Source organism: Convolutriloba macropyga, chromosome 14 (genome assembly GCF_964194025.1).
Source record: "Convolutriloba macropyga chromosome 14, txConMacr16.3, whole genome shotgun sequence".
NCBI lineage: Eukaryota > Metazoa > Xenacoelomorpha > Acoela > Convolutidae > Convolutriloba > Convolutriloba macropyga.
Window position 1 is genome coordinate 18,088,292 of NC_134481.1, and position 18,314 is coordinate 18,106,605.

Here is an 18,314-nt window from a genome sequence, read left to right on the forward strand (position 1 = left end):
CGTTATTCACGTCAAGGAGCTCATCTCGTACCGGCGACAAAGTAACCCCGTTATCACTTCCCAACTTCAAGAAGTGCATCTTGACACTGGCCTAGAGAATAAGTTGTTCAACACTGTATACAAACTTCAGCATTCTTTAAAACCTTTCACCAGAAATCAGCAATCCAGAATCGTCAAATCAAGGAAGAAATGGATAGGCTGTCGCCAACAACAGCAAACCAGCACAAAAATTCGAAAAAGATGTCAGCATCTGCTTTTTTGATTATTTTCTTCGGGAAACGAGCTTCAGTTAACCACGCTCATTGGTACACTTTGATATCATAATGATTTGACTCTCTATTTACTCAATCGCAATTTAATATCCGTGAAATATTTTCCTTTGTTTTTGTTTGTTAACCCTCCCTGTTGTCTCAGATTTTTTCCCTTTCTCGTTGAACCTGAGTTTTTCCGCTTACCAGTGCAGCGATCTAAGAAATCTTAAAACCACATTTTTTTCGTTGACATTCTATTTATATCCGTCACACCAATTCTCCATAACCGTCAATAATCCCCAAGTATGTCTGTTAAAGAAGATTCCTCCAATTCAAAAACAAGTTTAGAATCTGTAGACAAAAACTATTATCCTACTATTCCCTAAGTATTACAAGCATCTGACGATGAGCTGAACAAATTCCTCAGCAAAACAAAAAAGAAGAACTTGTTGTGTTCAGTCCGAGAACTAGTTGCCAAACTTTGAAAAAATGACCGCTTTCAAACTAGCTTTCAGACAATCACTAAGCAACTAAACAACATTTTGGGCGACGTTTAGCGCACATTATTGGAGCCACCAGAAACTCCGAAAATAAGCAACTACAACCATGCGCCAAAAAATCAACAAAAGTAAATGTCAGTAACCAACATGACGGTGATTTTGAAATCAAAAATTCTGGGATTCCGGAGTTTCCTACAGAAAAATCATTCACAACCAGAAAGAGCAATATCATTGATCACAGAGAAGCCAAACTAAATTTTTAAGTCACTTAAGGGTTTTGATCAACGCAAAATTGAAACGTTTCGTCGACTTGCAGCCTTTAACAAAACTAATGCCAGACCAAGAGCAATACTCGCAAGACTCTGAAATGAGCTGGTTGCACCGAAAATAATAACTCGTGCTTCAAAGCTCTTCCAAAAGAGTTTCTTTCAGATGGTTTATTTATTTAAGAGTCTTTAAGTAAAATAAAACAAGAGTTTCAAAATGATGCGCTCAAAAAGCGAAAAGAACTTCAAGACCTTGGCTATACCAGTAAACATTATCCTTAGTCTATAGCTATACATGGAAGATTCAGAAGTCAACTTGAACTGTTGACTCTCTAAAGAAGACTCTGGTAAAAATCCCATATATTAGTATTTGAACTCAAGAATTTTTTGTAATGCAGAAAAACGTAGGGATCTATTTCATTTTGCTCAGGCAAACTGTATCGATGTTGTGACTCTCTGCGAAATATGGCTTGCTGATCAAATATCGCACTCAGAACTTTTTCTATGCTACTGTTTGGTTTATCAATCGGATTTTTTTGTCAATGCTCAAATTGGTACAACTCATGGAGGGGTTTTACTTGCACTCAATCATTCCTACTCATATTCACAGTTCATCTTGCTTTTCAAATTTGACGTGTATTATGTGCTTGTACGTTACATCAAACGTCATCAAAAACACTTTTTTGCTATTTTTACCTTCCACTTTCAAACTGTCGGTACACACTATATGACTCAGATAATAGAGGAATTCTTGAGCTTTTATACCAATTTGAACTTGATGAAACCTTCATGTAGGAGACTTTAGTAGAATTGAATAGAAGCATCAGCTTTCACCGAAAACCTCCGCTTCATAATTCATCGATACCATGGATAGCTTGCAACTTGAACAGAAAGTTGACTTTCTTACTACAAACTCAAAAATACTCGATTTCATCTTCACCATAGGAGAAATTGACATCCCAAATCTGATAGACCCTTCTGAACCATGTGAACAAAAGTCCATTCTTATATCCATTCTAGCCGAAATACTAATCGATCAAAGACGACAAACTAATCGCCTTCGGCCAAAATTCGCGGCGTCTTTTTAGCTTTTGCAACGGTGATTATTTGGATCTCAATGATCTTATTGAGCACTATCCATTGTTACCGCACTGTCGGACCAATATTGATCTAATGGTTGAAAATTGGTACAAGTGGCTGAAAGAAAAAATGGAAATTTTGATACCGATCCGAAAAAAACAGAGCCTCACTGTTTCCCTGGATAAGCACTTCCACGTTAAAATTACAAAACATATTTAATACTGTCTGTCGCAAACTGTCCATTACTCACGTTAAAGTAAAGGACACAGAGAAACTATTTTCATGCAATTTCAAATGATCTAACTATTTAAGAAGAGAACCTTGCAGCAATCAGATTGAGCATCAAGCTCTACAAACACCTCCGCTTTCTTAATCAATGTGCGTTACCAGCTACGACGATCTTTGGGGGGGACTAGCACAAACGCAAAGGCTAAAGACAATTTTCTTCATCGGTTCTTACCAAATTTCTAAGCTTCTGGTCTTCGAACCTGCCGATTGAATCATCACGAGAGCGTAGATGTTAGTAAAAGTATGGGACTTAACGGGCTACCTCAGCTACTTTTTCAAAAATGTGCGCTATCCTAATCAAGGTCCATCTATTTAATTAGTTGCAAATGTTTACAGCTGGTTAAATTTCCTTGGGCCTGGAAGAGCTCTGTTGTCACTCTAATTTTTAAAAAGGGAAATAAACTCAACGTTGAAAATTAATTACGGGTTTCGTTATTAAACATTGCTAAAAAGTCCTTGAATTTTGCCTGTTTTACAACTTACATCCCCACTACAAAGACTATCTCCACAAGAACCAATTTGTTTTTCGGAGAAGTTGCACTTGTTGGGTGAAATTCATAGTATATCTCGATAAAATCTACAAGGCTATTTGCAACAGAGAACAAATTGAAATGATTTACACTGAATTCAAAAAGGCCTTCAATCGTTTCGATCATGGACTTCTCCTGATAAAACTGCATCGATCAAGAATTTGGGGAAACCTTTTAAAGCTACTAGAATATGACCTCTCAAATCGATTACGAGGTGTGAAGGTTGACGTCTTGTATCGTCATTTATTGCTAGCAGTGGTGTTCTTGAAGGGGCCATTTTATCTACATTACTGTTGAATGGATTTATTAATGATTTATCTACTCTTTTTTGCCCCTCTGAACATCTTCTTTGGCCGATAACGCAATATGCATTTTTTCTGAGATAGCAGATTAAACGTCCAGGATTAATCGAATGATATCTAACAACGGAGCGTTGATAAGAAGAATGAACACCAACCTAGACAAAGGTGCATGAATCAGTCATCGGCTATCAGTTAGTAGCACAAGCAATGGCAGTTATAACTTTTGCTCAAACGGCTACAATCTGTAGGTACGAATGTCACAGACCAGTCTTGGCTGTTGCAGAGCATAATTTCTGATTTCGTACTCTACGGCTATTGAACCAATTACCTAACTTCATCAAGATAAAATCATAGACGCAAAAAGTAAGTTTCTTCAAAGGATGTAGAGGCACTTCGAGCAGTGATACAGTGAATCAAACTCATGTACAGGGCGATTGGTTTGTGTATGCCAGCTCTAAAACTGTAGATTTTTGAATGCCTGACGTTAACTAAACGGAAACGTGACATTGTCCCTTATGATTTTTGAATCAATCAATTTTTCACAATAATATTAATAATGAAACAAAGACGCATAAAACAATTTTTGAACCAGTTTGAACCTGACGATAAACGTAATTTTTGAAAAAAAAATGTTCGAGAAATCCGAATTTTTTTCCTAGTTCAAATCAGTTTCCTCACATTATGAAGCAACTAGCAAAAAAAATTTCAAAGAAGAACGGCAACCACTCGGATGCAACATAAATTTGCACAAAGTTAGATTCGCACTCCTACGTCCCACAATTATCTCTCCGAGGGTGCAGTAGTTCAAAACATGTGACAAAGTTTGATAGTACCTACAATGTTGTTGTGCGTAAGAAAAGGCTGGCTACATAATTAGCGTATATATTAAATTGACACGGCTCCCAGAGCTGTAATTTTAAATACGCTGCCGTGATAATTGTTCCGACCAGCCTTGTATGGAGAGGAACTATATACTCAAATGGGTTTTTTTTGTTCAGACAATTTTGGCAATCTCTATACTCATCGTAGAGAAATGTGATTGGTATCATTGAAAAACTCGTCCAGCGTAGAATTCAAAAATCAAAAGATTTTTTTTGAATTTCGTTTTTTTTCGACGAGTTATTGAGGATGGACGTTTTGTGTGAGCACGGGATATTTAGCATGATTTTGTTCACTATTAGTGTAATTTTTCTTCAAGTTAAAATATTTTTTATAGGAATAGTATTTCAAAATTACTTCTCATGCCACAAAATAATCAAATATGTCTTTCTAATAGATTAAAGGCAAAAAAGAGTAGTTCTGGTCTTATAGGGAAGTTCACTATCAAAAAAAAGTTCTTATTCATTTTGATAGCTTTTTGACAAATTTTCATTTTTTTTATTTATGTCTACAACAGACTAGTCAGTTTTCATATCTAGCTTCCAGTTATGCTAAACCTCATCTACAGTCAAATGAAGCCCAATGAACAAACAATTCGTTTTCAAGGAATTGCTCATATTTTTTTGGATTCAACTTTTGGAAGTGTTACCAATTTATTGAAGTCCTATGGTGTAGTCTCATCAATTAAAAGTGCATTATATTCCGTAATGAGCAATGAGTGAACCTATGTTGTGCTTTGAGTGGATAGCTAATGATTGTTAAGTCTTTTAAAAAAATCTCTGAAAAATTTTCTTTTTTTAAACTTTCAGAGACATTCTTTCGTGAACTATAAATTGGTCTCAGTGATGACAGGACCCCCTTCTTTCATATGGCAACCCAAATTAATTTGCTAGGGTTTTTATCTTCTAACTATTGGCTATATGACTTCAATGCAACAAGATTTCAAATTTTTTTGATATCTTCATATTATTAGTTCCTTTTAATCTTATAGCATTATTCTAATATTGATAGCTACTCATTGGCTTAAAGAAGACGTCCAATGGATCATAGATGAAGTTTTTAGAGAAAAATTTATAGTTTAAATGGCTTCCACATTTTGTTCTGGCAATTTTCTAATGATTTTTTCGTTTTTGCCTGTTTTGTTGTTTCGATAGTCATAAGACTTATTGTGATGTTTTGTTGGTTACCTATGCATGATGAACATCATTTTCCTCCCATCAGGGCATATCTGAGCGTGTTTTTTATTTCCGCTGAAATGTATTAAATTTTATGGCTATTAAGCCTTTAAAAAATTTTTTCGAGAAATTGTCTGGAACATTAAACATTTTTAACATTTTTTCAAGATCTGTAAGTTATTTTTATTTTTGACAGAACCCCATTCCTTTTTACTGCAACCAAAAATTAAACTCTTTAATGGTTATCTCTTTTTCCTATTAGTGTTACGACTTCAATACCACGAGTCTCCATAAATTATTTTAAAATTTTTGAATACTTTTTTCTTGTTTTTGCTTTCCTTCGAAATCTTATCGCACTATCCTAAAACTGGTAGTCCCATTGTCTTAGGAGAAACGTTCATTTTCAGTCAAATGAAGCCCAATGAACAAACAATTCGTTTTCAAGGAATTCCTCATTTTTTTGGATTTAACTTTTGGAGGTTTTACTATTTTATTGAAGTCCTATGGCATAGTCTCATCAATTAAAAATGCATTATGATCAGTAATGATCATTGAGTGGACCTATCTAGTGCTTTGAGTGGACAGCTAATGACTGTTAAGTCTTTAAAAAATAATCTTTGAAAAATTTTTCTTAAACCTAATATATCACAGACATTCTTTCGTGAACTATAAGTCAGTCTCGGTGATGACAGGACCCGCTTCCTTCCTATAGCAACCAAAATTAATCTGCTAGGGTTTTTATCTTCTAACTATTGGCTATATGACTTTAATGCAACAAGGTTTTTTTGATATCTTCATATTATTAGTTCCTTTTAATCTTATCGCATTATTCTAATATTGATAGCTCCTCATTGGCTTAAAGAAGACGTCCAATGGATCATAGATTAGGTTTTTAGAGACAAAATTATAGTTTAAATGGCTTCGACATTTTGTTCTTGCAATTTTCTAATGATTTTTTGGATTTTGCCTGTTTTTGTTGTTGTTTCGATAGTCATAAACTTATTGTGATGGTTTGTTGGTTACCTATGCATGATGAACATCATTTTCCTCCCATCAGGGCATATCTGAGCGTGTTTTTTATTTCCGCTGAAATGTATTGAATTTTATGGCTATTAAGACTTTAAAAAACTTTTTCGGCAAATTGTCTTGAACATTAAACATTTTTAACATTTTTTTCAAGAACTGTTAGTAATTTTGATTTTTGACAGAACCCCATTCCTTTCTACTGCAACCAAAAATTAAACTCTTTAATGGTTATCTCTTTTTCCTATTAGTGTTACGACTTCCATACCACGAGTCTCCATAATTTATTTTACAATTTTTGAATATTTTTTTGTTAATTTTGCTTTCCTTCGAAATCTTATCACACTATCCTAAAACTGGTAGTTCCCATTGTCTTAGGAGAAACGTTCATTTTCAGTCAAATGAAGCCCAATGAACAAACAATTCGTTTTCAAGGAATTTCTCATTTTTTTGGATTTAACTTTTGGAGGTTTTACTAATTTATTGAAGTCCTATGGCATAGTCTCATTATTTAAAAATGCATTATATTCCGTAATGAGCATTAAGTGAAACTATCTAGTGCTTTGAGTGGACAACTAATGACTGTTAAGTCTTTAAAAAATCTCTGAAAAATTTTTCTTAACGTTAACCTATCAAAGACATTCTTTCGTGAACTATAAACTAGTCTCAGTGATGACAGGACCCTCTTCCTTCCTATAGCAACCAAAATTATTCTGCTAGGGTTTTTATCTTCTAACTATTGGCTATATGACTTCAATGCAACAAGACTTTTTTGATATCTTCATATTATTAGTTCCTTTTAATCTTATCGCATTATTCTAATATTGATAGCTCCTCATTGGCTTAAAGAAGACGTCCAATGGATCATAGATTAAGTTTTTAGAGACAAAATTATAGTTTAAATGGCTTCGACATATTGTTCTAATGATTTTTGCAATTTTCTAATGATTTTTTGGATTTTGCCTGTTTTTGTTGTTGTTTCGATAGTCATAAGACTTATTGTGATGTTTTATTGGTTACCTATGCATGATGAACATCATTTTCCTCCCATCGGGGCATATCTGAGCATGGTTTTTATTTCCGCTGAAATGTTTTGAATTTATTGGCTATTAAGATTTTAAAAAATTTTTTGAGAAATTGTCTTGAACATTAAACATTTTTAAACCTTTTTTCATGAACTGTTACTAATTTTCATTTTTGATAGGACCCCATTCCTTTGTACTGCAACCAAAAATTAAACTCGTTAATGGTTATATCTTTTTCCTATTAGTGTTACGACTTCAATACCACGAGTCTTCATAATTTATTTTAAATTTTTGAATATTTTTTTCTTATTTTTGCCTTCCTTTCAAATCTTATAACACTATCCTAAAAGTGATAGTTCCCATTGTCTTAAGAAAAACGTTCATTTACAGTCAAATGAAGCCCAATGAACAAACATTTCGTTTTCAAGGAATTGCTCATATTTTTTTGGATTGAACTTGTTGGGGATTTTCTAATTTATTGAAGTCCTATGGCATAGTCTCATTAATTAAAAGTGCAATATATTCCGTAATGAGCAATGAGTGAACCTATGTAGTGCTTGAGTGGACAGCTAATGATTGTTAAGTCTTTTAAAAAAAATATCTGAAAAATTTTCTTTTCTTTAACTTTTCAGAGACATTCTTTCGTGAACAATAATTTAGTCTCAGTGATGACAGGACCCCCTTCCTTCCTATGGCAACCGAAACTAATCTGCTAGGGTTTTTATCTTCTAACTATTGGCTATATGACTTCAATGCAACAAGATTTCAAAATTTTTAAAATATCTTCTTATTATTAGTTCCTTTTAATCTTATCGCATTATTCTAATATTGATAGCTCCTCATTGGCTTATAGAAGACGCTCAATGGATCATAGATAAAGTTTTTAGAGAAAAATTTATAGTTTAAATGGCTTCGACATTTTGTTCTGGCAATTTTCTAATGATTTTTTTGGTTTTTGCCTGTTTTGTTGTTGTTTCGATAGTCATAAGACTTATTGTGATGTTTTATTGGTTACCTATGCATGATGAACATCATTTTCCTCCCATTAGGGCATATCTGAGCGTGTCTTTTTATTTCCGCTGAAATGTATTGAATTTTATGGCTATTAAGACTTTAAAAAACTTTTTCGACAAATTGTCTTGAACATTAAACATTTTTAACATTTTTTTCAAGAACTGTTAGTAATTTTTATTTTTGACAGAACCCCATTCCTTTGTACTGCAACCAAAAATTAAACTCGTTAATGGTTATCTCTTTTTCCTATTAGTGTTACGACTTCAATACCACGAGTCTTCATAATTTATTTTAAATTTTTGAATATTTTTTTCTTATCTTTGCCTTCCTTTCAAATCTTATAACACTATCCTTAAAGTGATAGTTCCCATTGTCTTAAGAAAAACGTTCATTTACAGTCAAATGAAGCCCAATGAACAAACATTTCGTTTTCAAGGAATTGCTCATATTTTTTTGGATTGAACTTTTGGGGGATTTTCTAATTTATTGAAGTCCTATGGCATAGTCTCATTAATTAAAAGTGCAATATTTTCCGTAATGAGCAATGAGTGAACCTATGTAGTGCTTGAGTGGACAGCTAATGATTGTTAAGTCTTTTAAAAAATATATCTGAAAAATTTTCTTTTCTTTAACTTTTCAGAGACATTCTTTCCTGAACAATAATTTAGTCTCAGTGATGACAGGACCCCCTTCCTTCCTATGGCAACCGAAACTAATCTGCTAGGGTTTTTATCTTCTAACTATTGGCTATATGACTTCAATGCAACAAGATTTCAAATTTTTTAAAATATCTTCTTATTATTAGTTCCTTTTAATCTTATCGCATTATTCTAATATTGATAGCTCCTCATTGGCTTAAAGAAGACGTTCAATGGATCATAGATAAAGTTTTTAGAGAAAAATTTATAGTTTAAATGGCTTCGACATTTTGTTCTGGCAATTTTCTAATGATTTTTTGGTTTTTGCCTGTTTTGTTGTTGTTTCGATAGTCATAAGACTTATTGTGATGTTTTATTGGTTACCTATGCATGATGAACATCATTTTCCTCCCATTAGGGCATATCTGAGCGTGTCTTTTTATTTCCGCTGAAATGTATTGAATTTTATGGCTATTAAGACTTTAAAAAACTTTTTCGACAAATTGTCTTGAACATTAAACATTTTTAACATTTTTTTTAAGAACTGTTAGTAATTTTTATTTTTGACAGAACCCCATTCCTTTCTACTGCAACCAAAAATTAAACTCTTTAATGGTTATCTCTTTTTCCTATTAGTGTTACGACTTCAATACCACGAGTCTCCATAATTTATTTTAAATTTTTGAATATTTTTTTTTATTTTTGCTTTCCTTTGAAATCTTATCACACTATCCTAAAATTGATAGTTCCCATTGATTAGGGAAAACGTTCATTTACAGTCAAATGAGGCCCAATAAACAAACATTTCGTTTTCAAGGAATTGCTCATATTTTTTTGGATTCAACTTTTGGAGGTTTTACTAATTTATTGAAGTCCTATGGCATAGTCTCATTAATTAAAAATGCATTATATTCCGTAATGAGCATTAAGTGAAACTATCTAGTGCTTTGAGTGGACAGCTAATGAATGTTAAGTCTTTAAAAAATCTCTGAAAAATTTTTCTTAACGTTAACGTATCAAAGACATTCTTTCGTGAACCATAAACTAGTCTCAGTGATGACAGCAACTTCTTCCTTCCTATAGCAACCAAATTTAATCTGCTAGGGTTTTTATCTTCTAACTATTGGCTATATGAATTCAATGCAACAAGATTTTGTCCGATATCTTCATATTATTAGTTCCTTTTAATCTTATAGCATTATTCTAAAGTTGATAGCTCCTCATTGGTTTAAAGAAGACGTCCAATGGATCATAGACTAAAATTTTAGAGAAAAATTTATAGTTTAAATGGCTTCGACATTTTGTTCTTGCAATTTTCTTATAATTTTTTGGATTTTGCCTGTTTATGTTGTTGTGTCGATAGTCATAAGACTTATTTTGATGTTTTATTGGTTACCCATGCATGATGAACATCATTTTCCTCCCATCAGGGCATATCTGAGCCTGTTTTTTTTTCCGCTGAAATGTTTTGAATTTATTGGCTATTAAGATTTTAAAAAACTTTTTTGAGAAATTTTCTTAAACATTAAACATTTTTAAACTTTTTTTCGTGAACTGTTAAAAATTTTCATTTTTGATAGGACCCCATTCCTTTCTACTGCAACCAAAAATTAAACTCGTTAATGGTTATTTCTTTTTCCTATTAGTGCTGCGAATTCAATACCACGAGTCTTCATAATTTATTTTAAATTTTTGAATATTTTTTTCTTATTTTTGCTTTCCTTTGAAATCTTATCACACTATCCTAAAATTGATAGTTCCCATTGATTAGGGAAAACGTTCATTTACAGTAAAATGAGGCCCAATAAACAAACATTTCGTTTTCAAGGAATTGCTCATATTTTTTGGATTCAACTTTTGGAGGTTTTACTAATTTATTGAAGTCCTATGGCATAGTCTCATTATTTAAAAATGCATTATATTCCGTAATGAGCATTAAGTGAAACTATCTAGTTCTTTGAGTGGACAGCCAATGACTGTTAAATCTTTAAAAAATCTCTGAAAAATTTTTCTTAACGTTAACCTATCAAAGACATTCTTTCATGAACTATAAACTAGTCTCAGTGATGATAGGACCCTCTTCCTTCCTATAGCAACCATAATTAATCTGCTAGGTTTTTATCTTCTAACTATTGGCTATATGACTTCAATGCAACAAGATTTCAAAATTTTTTTTTGATATCTTCATATTATTAGTTCCTTTTAATCTTATAGCAATATTCTAATATTGATAGCTACTCATTGGCTTAAAGAAGACGTCCAATGGATCATAGATGAAGTTTTTAGAGAAAAATTTATAGTTTAAATGGCTTCGACATTTTGTTCTTGCAATTTTCTAATGATTTTTTGGATTTTGCCTGTTTTTGTTGTTGTTTCGATAGTCATAAGACTTATTGTGATGTTTGATTGGTTACCTATGCATGATGAACATCATTTTCCTCCCATCAGGGCATATCTGAGCCTGTTTTTTATTTCCGCTGAAATGTTTTGAATTTATTGGCTATTAAGATTTTAAAAAACTTTTTTGAGAAATTTTCTTGAACATTAAACATTTTTAAACTTTGTTTCGTGAACTGTTAAAAATTTTCATTTTTGATAGGACCCCATTCCTTTCTACTGCAACCAAAAATTAAACTCGTTAATGGTTATTTCTTTTTCCTATTAGTGCTGCGAATTCAATACCACGAGTCTTCATAATTTATTTTAAATTTTTGAATATTTTTTTTCTTACTTTTGCTTTCCTTTGAAATCTTATCACACTATCCTAAAATTGATAGTTCCCATTGATTAGGGAAAACGTTCATTTACAGTCAAATGAGGCCCAATAAACAAACATTTCGTTTTCAAGGAATTGCTCATATTTTTTGGATTCCACTTTTGGAGGTTTTACTAATTTATTGAAGTCCTATGGCATAGTCTCATTAATTAAAAATGCATTATATTCCGTAATGAGCATTAAGTGAAACTATCTAGTGCTTTGAGTGGACAGCTAATGACTGCTAAGTCTTTAAAAAATCTCTGAAAAATTTTTCTTAACGTTAACCTATCAAAGACATTCTTTCATGAACTATAAACTAGTCTCAGTGATGATAGGACCCTCTTCCTTCCTATAGCAACCAAAATTAATCTGCTAGGTTTTTTATCTTCTAACTATTGGCTATATGACTTCAATGCAACAAGATTTCAAATTTTTTTTGATATCTTCATATTATTAGTTCCTTTTAATCTTATAGCATTATTCTAATATTGATAGCTACTCATTGGCTTAAAGAAGACGTCCAATGGATCATAGATGAAGTTTTTAGAGAAAAATTTATAGTTTAAATGGCTTCGACATTTTGTTTTTGCAATTTTCTAATGATTTTTTTGGATTTTGCCTGTTTTTGTTGTTGTTTCGATAGTCATAAGACTTATTGTGATGTTTTATTGGTTACCTATGCATGATGAACATCATTTTCCTCCCATCAGGGCATATTTGAGGGTGTTTTTTTATTTCCGCTGAAATGTATTGAATTTAATGGCTATTAAGACTTTAAAAAACTTTTTGAGAAATTGTCTTGAACATTAAACATTTTTAAACTTTTTTTCCTGAACTGTTAAAAATTTTTGATAGGACCCCATTCCTTTCTACTGCAACCAAAAATTAAACTCGTTAATGGTTACTTCTTTCTCCTATTAGTGTTACGACTTCAATACCACGAGTCTTCATAATTTATTTTAAATTTTTGAATATTTTTTTCTTATTTTTGCTTTCCTTTGAAATCTTATCACACTATCCTAAAATTGATAGTTCCCATTGATAAGGGAAAACGTTCATTTACAGTAAAATGAGGCCCAATAAACAAACATTTCGTTTTCAAGGAATTGCTCATATTATTGTGATGTTTGATTGATTACCCAAGAATGATGAACATCATTTTCCTCCAATCAATGCATATCTGAGCGCGTTTATTGATTTGCATTGACATCTATTTAAATTAATGGTGCTTAAGCCTTTAAAAATACTTTTGGAGAAATTGTTTTGAACATTAAATCATTAAACATTTTAAAAGTTTTTTCGTGAACTGTTAATAATTTTAGCTTTTGACAGGATCCCGTTCCTTTCTACTGCAACCAAAAATTAAACTCGTTAATGGTTATGTCTCTTTCCTATTAGTTTTACGACTTCATTACCACGAGATTTATAATTTTATTTTAAGTTTTTGAACACTTTTTTTCTTATTTTTGCTCTCTTTTGAAATCTTATCACACAATCCTAAAATTGATAGTTCCCATTGATTAGGGAAAACGTTCATTTACAGTCAAATGAAGCCCAATAAACAAACATTTCGTTTTCAAGGAATTGCTCATATTTTTTTGGATTCAAATTTTGGAGGTTTTACTAATTTATTTAAGTCCTATGGCATAGTCTCATTAATTAAAAATGCATTATATTCCGTAATGAGCATTAAATGAAACTATCTAGTGCTTTGAGTGGACAGCTAATGACTGTTAAGTCTTTAAAAAATCTCTGAAAAATTTTTCTTAACGTTAACCTATCAAAGACATTCTTTCATGAACTATAAACTAGTCTCAGTGATGATAGGACCCTCTTCCTTCCTATAGCAACCAAAATTAATCTGCTAGGTTTTTTATCTTCTAACTATTGGTTATATGACTTCAATGCAACAAGATTTCAAATTTTTTTGATATCTTCATATTATTAGTTCCTTTTAATCTTATAGCATTATTCTAATATTGATAGCTACTCATTGGCTTAAAGAAGACGTCCAATGGATCATAGATGAAGTTTTTAGAGAAAAATTTATAGTTTAAATGGCTTCGACATTTTGTTCTTGCAATTTTCTAATGATTTTTTTTGGATTTTGCCTGTTTTTGTTGTTGTTTCGATAGTCATAAGACTTATTGTGATGTTTTATTGGTTACCTATGCATGATGAACATCATTTTCCTCCCATCAGGGCATATTTGAGGGTGTTTTTTTATTTCCGCTGAAATGTATTGAATTTAATGGCTATTAAGACTTTAAAAAAAGTTTTTGAGAAATTGTCTTGAACATTAAACATTTTTAAATTTTTTTTTCGTGAACTGTTAAAAATTTTCATTTTTGATAGGACCCCATTCCTTTCTACTGCAACCAAAAATTAAACTCGTTAATGGTTATTTCTTTTTCCTATTAGTGCTACGAATTCAATACCACGAGTCTTCATAATTTATTTTAAATTTTTGAATATTTTTTTCTTATTTTTGCTTTCCTTTGAAATCTTATCACACTATCCTAAAATTGATAGTTCCCATTGATTAGGGAAAACGTTCATTTACAGTCAAATGAGGCCCAATAAACAAACATTTCGTTTTCAAGGAATTGGTCATATTTTTTTGGATTCAACTTTTGGAGGTTTTACCAATTTATTGAGGTCCTATGGCATAGTCTCATTAATTAAAATTGCATTAAATTCCGTAATGAGCATTGAGTGAAAATATCTAGTGCTTCGAGTGGACAGCTAATGACTGTTAAGTCTTTAAAAAAAATCTCTGAAAAATTTATCTTAACTTTAACCAATCAAAGACATTCTTTCGTGAACTATAAACTAGTCTCAGTGATGACAGGACCCTCTCTCTTCCTATAGCAACAAAAATTAATCTGCTAGGTTTTTTATCTTCTAACTATTGGCTATATGACTTCAATGCAAGAAGATTTCAAATTTTTTTAATATCTTCATATTATAGTTCCTTTTAATCTTATCGCATTATTCTAATATTGATAGCTCCTCATTGGCTTAAAGAGGACGTTCAATGGATCATAGATTAAAATTTCAGAGAAAAATTTTTAGTTTAAATGGCTTCGACATTTTGTTCTCGCAATTTTCTAATAATTTTTTGGTTTTCGCCTGTTTTTGTTGCTGTTTCAATAGTCATAGGACTTATTGTGATGTTTGATTGATTACCTAAGCATGATGAACATCATTTTCCTCCAATCAATGCATATCTGAGCGCGTTTATTGATTTGCATTGAAATCTATTAAAATTAATGGTGCTTAAGACTTTATAAATACTTTTTGGAGAAATTGTTTTGAACATTAAATCATTAAACATTTTAAAAGTTTTTTCGTGAACTGTTAATAATTTTAACTTTTGACAGGATCACGTTCCTTTCTACTGCAACCAAAAATTAAACTCGTTGATGGTTATGTCTCTTTCCTTTTAGTTTTACGACTTCATTACCACGAGATTTATAATTTTAATTTAAGTTTTTGAACATTTTTTTCTTATTTTTGCTCTCCTTTGAAGTCTTATCGCACTATCCTAAAACTGATAGTTCCCAATGTCTTAGAAAAAACGTTCACTTACAGTCAAATGAAGCCCAATGAACAAGCAATTCGCTTTCAAGGAATTGCTTATATTTTTTTGGATTCAACTTTTGGAGGTTCTACTAATTTATTGAAGTTCTATGGCATTGTCTCATCAATTAAAAATGCATTTTATTCCGTAATGTGCATTGAGTGAAACTATCTAGTGCATTGAGCGGACAGCTAATGACTGTTAAGTCTTTAAAAAAAATCTCTGAAAAATTTATCTTAACTTTAACCAATCAAAGACATTCTTTCGTGAACTATAAACTAGTCTCAGTGATGACAGGACCCTCTCTCTTCCTATAGCAACAAAAATTAATCTGCTAGGGTTTTTATCTTCTAACTATTGGCTATATGACTTCAATGCAACAATATTTTTTTTGATATCTTCATATTATTAGTTCCTTTTAATCTTATCGCATTATTCTAATATTGATAGCTCCTCATTGGCTTAAAGAAGACGTCCAATGGATCATAGATTAAATTTTTAGAGACAAAATTATAGTTTAAATGGCTTCGACATTTTGTTCTTGCAATTTTCTAATGATTTTTTGGATTTTGCCTGTTTTTGTTGTTGTTTCGATAGTCATAATACTTATTGTGATGTTTTATTGGTTACCTATGCATGATGAACATCATTTTCCTCCAATCAATGCATATCTGAGCGCGTTTATTGATTTGCATTGAAATCTATTTAAATTAATGGTGCTTAAGACTTTAAAAATACTTTTTGGAGAAATTGTTTTGAACATTAAATCATTAAACATTTTAAAACTTTTTTCGTGAACTGTTAATAATTTTAACTTTTGACAGGATCCCGTTCCCTTCTACTGCAACCAAAAATTAAACTCGTTAATGATTATGTCTCTTTCCTATTAGTTTTACGACTTCATTACCACGAGATTCATAATTTTATTTTAAGTTTTTGAACATTTTTTTCTTATTTTTGCTCTCCTTTGAAGTCTTATCGCACTATCCTAAAACTGATAGTTCCGAAAGTCTTAGGAAAAACGTTCACTTACAGTCAATTGAAGCCCAATGAACAAACAATTCGCTTTCAAGGAATTGCTCATATTTTTTTGGATTCAACTTTTGGAGGTTCTACTAATTTATTGAAGTTCTATGGCATAGTCTCATCAATTAAAAATGCATTTTATTCCGTAATGAGCATTGAGTGAAGATATCTAGTGCATTGAGCGGACAGCTAATGACTGTTAAGTCTTTAAAAAAAATCTCTGAAAAATTTATCTAAACTTTAACCTATCATAGACATTCTTTCGTGAAGTATAAATTAGTGTCAGTGATGACAGGACCCTCTTCCTTCCTATAGCAACCAAAATTAATCTGCTAGGGTTTTTATCTTCTAACTATTGGCTATTTGACTTCATTGCCACAAGATTCCAATTTTTTTTTAATTTCTTCATATTATTAGTTCCTTTTAATCTTATCGCATTTTTATAATATTGATAGCTCCTCATTGGCTCAAAAAGACGTTCAATGGATCATAGTTAAGTTTTCAGAGAAAAATTTATGGTTTAAATGGCTTCGACATTTTGTTCTTGCATTTTTCTAATAATTTTTTGGTTTTCGCCTGTTTTTGTTGCTGTTTCAATAGTCATAGGACTTATTGTGATGTTTGATTGATTACCTATGCATGATGAACATCATTTTTCTCCAATCAATGCATATCTGAGCGCGTTTATTGATTTGCATTGAAATCTATTTAAATTAATGGTGCTTAGCACTTTAAAAATACTTTTTGGAGAAATTGTTTGAACATTAAATCATTAAACATTTTAAAACTTTTTTCGTGAACTGTTAATAATCTTAACTTTTGACAGGATCCCGTTCCTTTCTACTGCAACCAAAAATTAAACTCGTTAATGGTTATGTCTCTTTCCTATTAGTTTTACGACTTCATTACCACGAGATTTATAATTTTATTTTAAGTTTTTGAACACTTTTTTTCTTATTTTTGCTCTCCTTTGAAGTCTTATCGCTCTATCCTAAAACTGATAGTTCCCAATGTCTTAGGAAAAACGTTCACTTACAGCCAAATGAAGCCCAATGAAGAAACAATTCGCTTTCAAGGAATTGCTCATATTTTTTTGGATTCAACTTTTGGAGGTTCTACTAATTTATTGAAGTTCTATGGCATAGTCTCATCAATTAAAAATGCATTTTATTCCGTAATGAGCATTGAGTGAAGATATCTAGTGCATTGAGCGGACAGCTAATGACTGTTAAGTCTTTAAAAAACATCTCTAAAAATTTATCTTAACTTTAACCTATCAAAGACATTCTTTCGTGAACTATAAATTAGTGTCAGTGATGACAGGACCCTCTTCCTTCTTATAGCAACCAAAATTAATCTGCTAGGTTTTTTATCTTCTAACTATTGGCTATATGACTTCATTGCCACAAGATTTCAATTTTTTTAATTTCTTCATATTATTAGTTCCTTTTAATCTTATCGCATTTTTCTAATATTGATAGCTCCTCATTGGCTCAAAAAGACGTTCAATGGATCATAGTTAAGTTTTCAGAGAAAAATTTATGGTTTAAATGGCTTCGACATTTTGTTCTTGCATTTTTCTAATAATTTTTTTTGGTTTTCGCCTGTTTTTGTTGCTGTTTCAATAGTCATAGGACTTATTGTGATGTTTGATTGATTACCTATGCATGATGAACATCATTTTCCTCCAATTAATGCATATCTGAGCGCGTTTATTGATTTGCATTGAAATCTATTTAAATTAATGTGCTTAAGACTTTAAAAATACTTTTTGGAGAAATTGTTTGAACATTAAATCATTAAACATTTTAAAACTTTTTTCGTGAACTGTTAATAATCTTAACTTTTGACAGGATCCCGTTCCTTTCTACTGCAACCAAAAATTAAACTCGTTAATGATTATGTCTCTTTCCTATTAGTTTTACGACTTCATTACCACGAGATTCATAATTTTATTTTAAGTTTTTGAACATTTT

The 18,314-nt window shown here is 31.4% G+C and overlaps 2 protein-coding genes across 3 annotated transcripts in view; both read left to right on the forward strand.

Moving 5' to 3' along the window:
* The window catches only part of LOC142353110 (uncharacterized), a 576,000-nt gene that overhangs the window by 467,496 nt on the left and 90,190 nt on the right, over nt 1-18,314 (forward strand). The gene's annotated exons all lie outside the window — the stretch shown is intronic.
* The window catches only part of LOC142353105 (uncharacterized), a 96,108-nt gene that overhangs the window by 457 nt on the left and 77,337 nt on the right, over nt 1-18,314 (forward strand). The window lies entirely within an intron of this gene.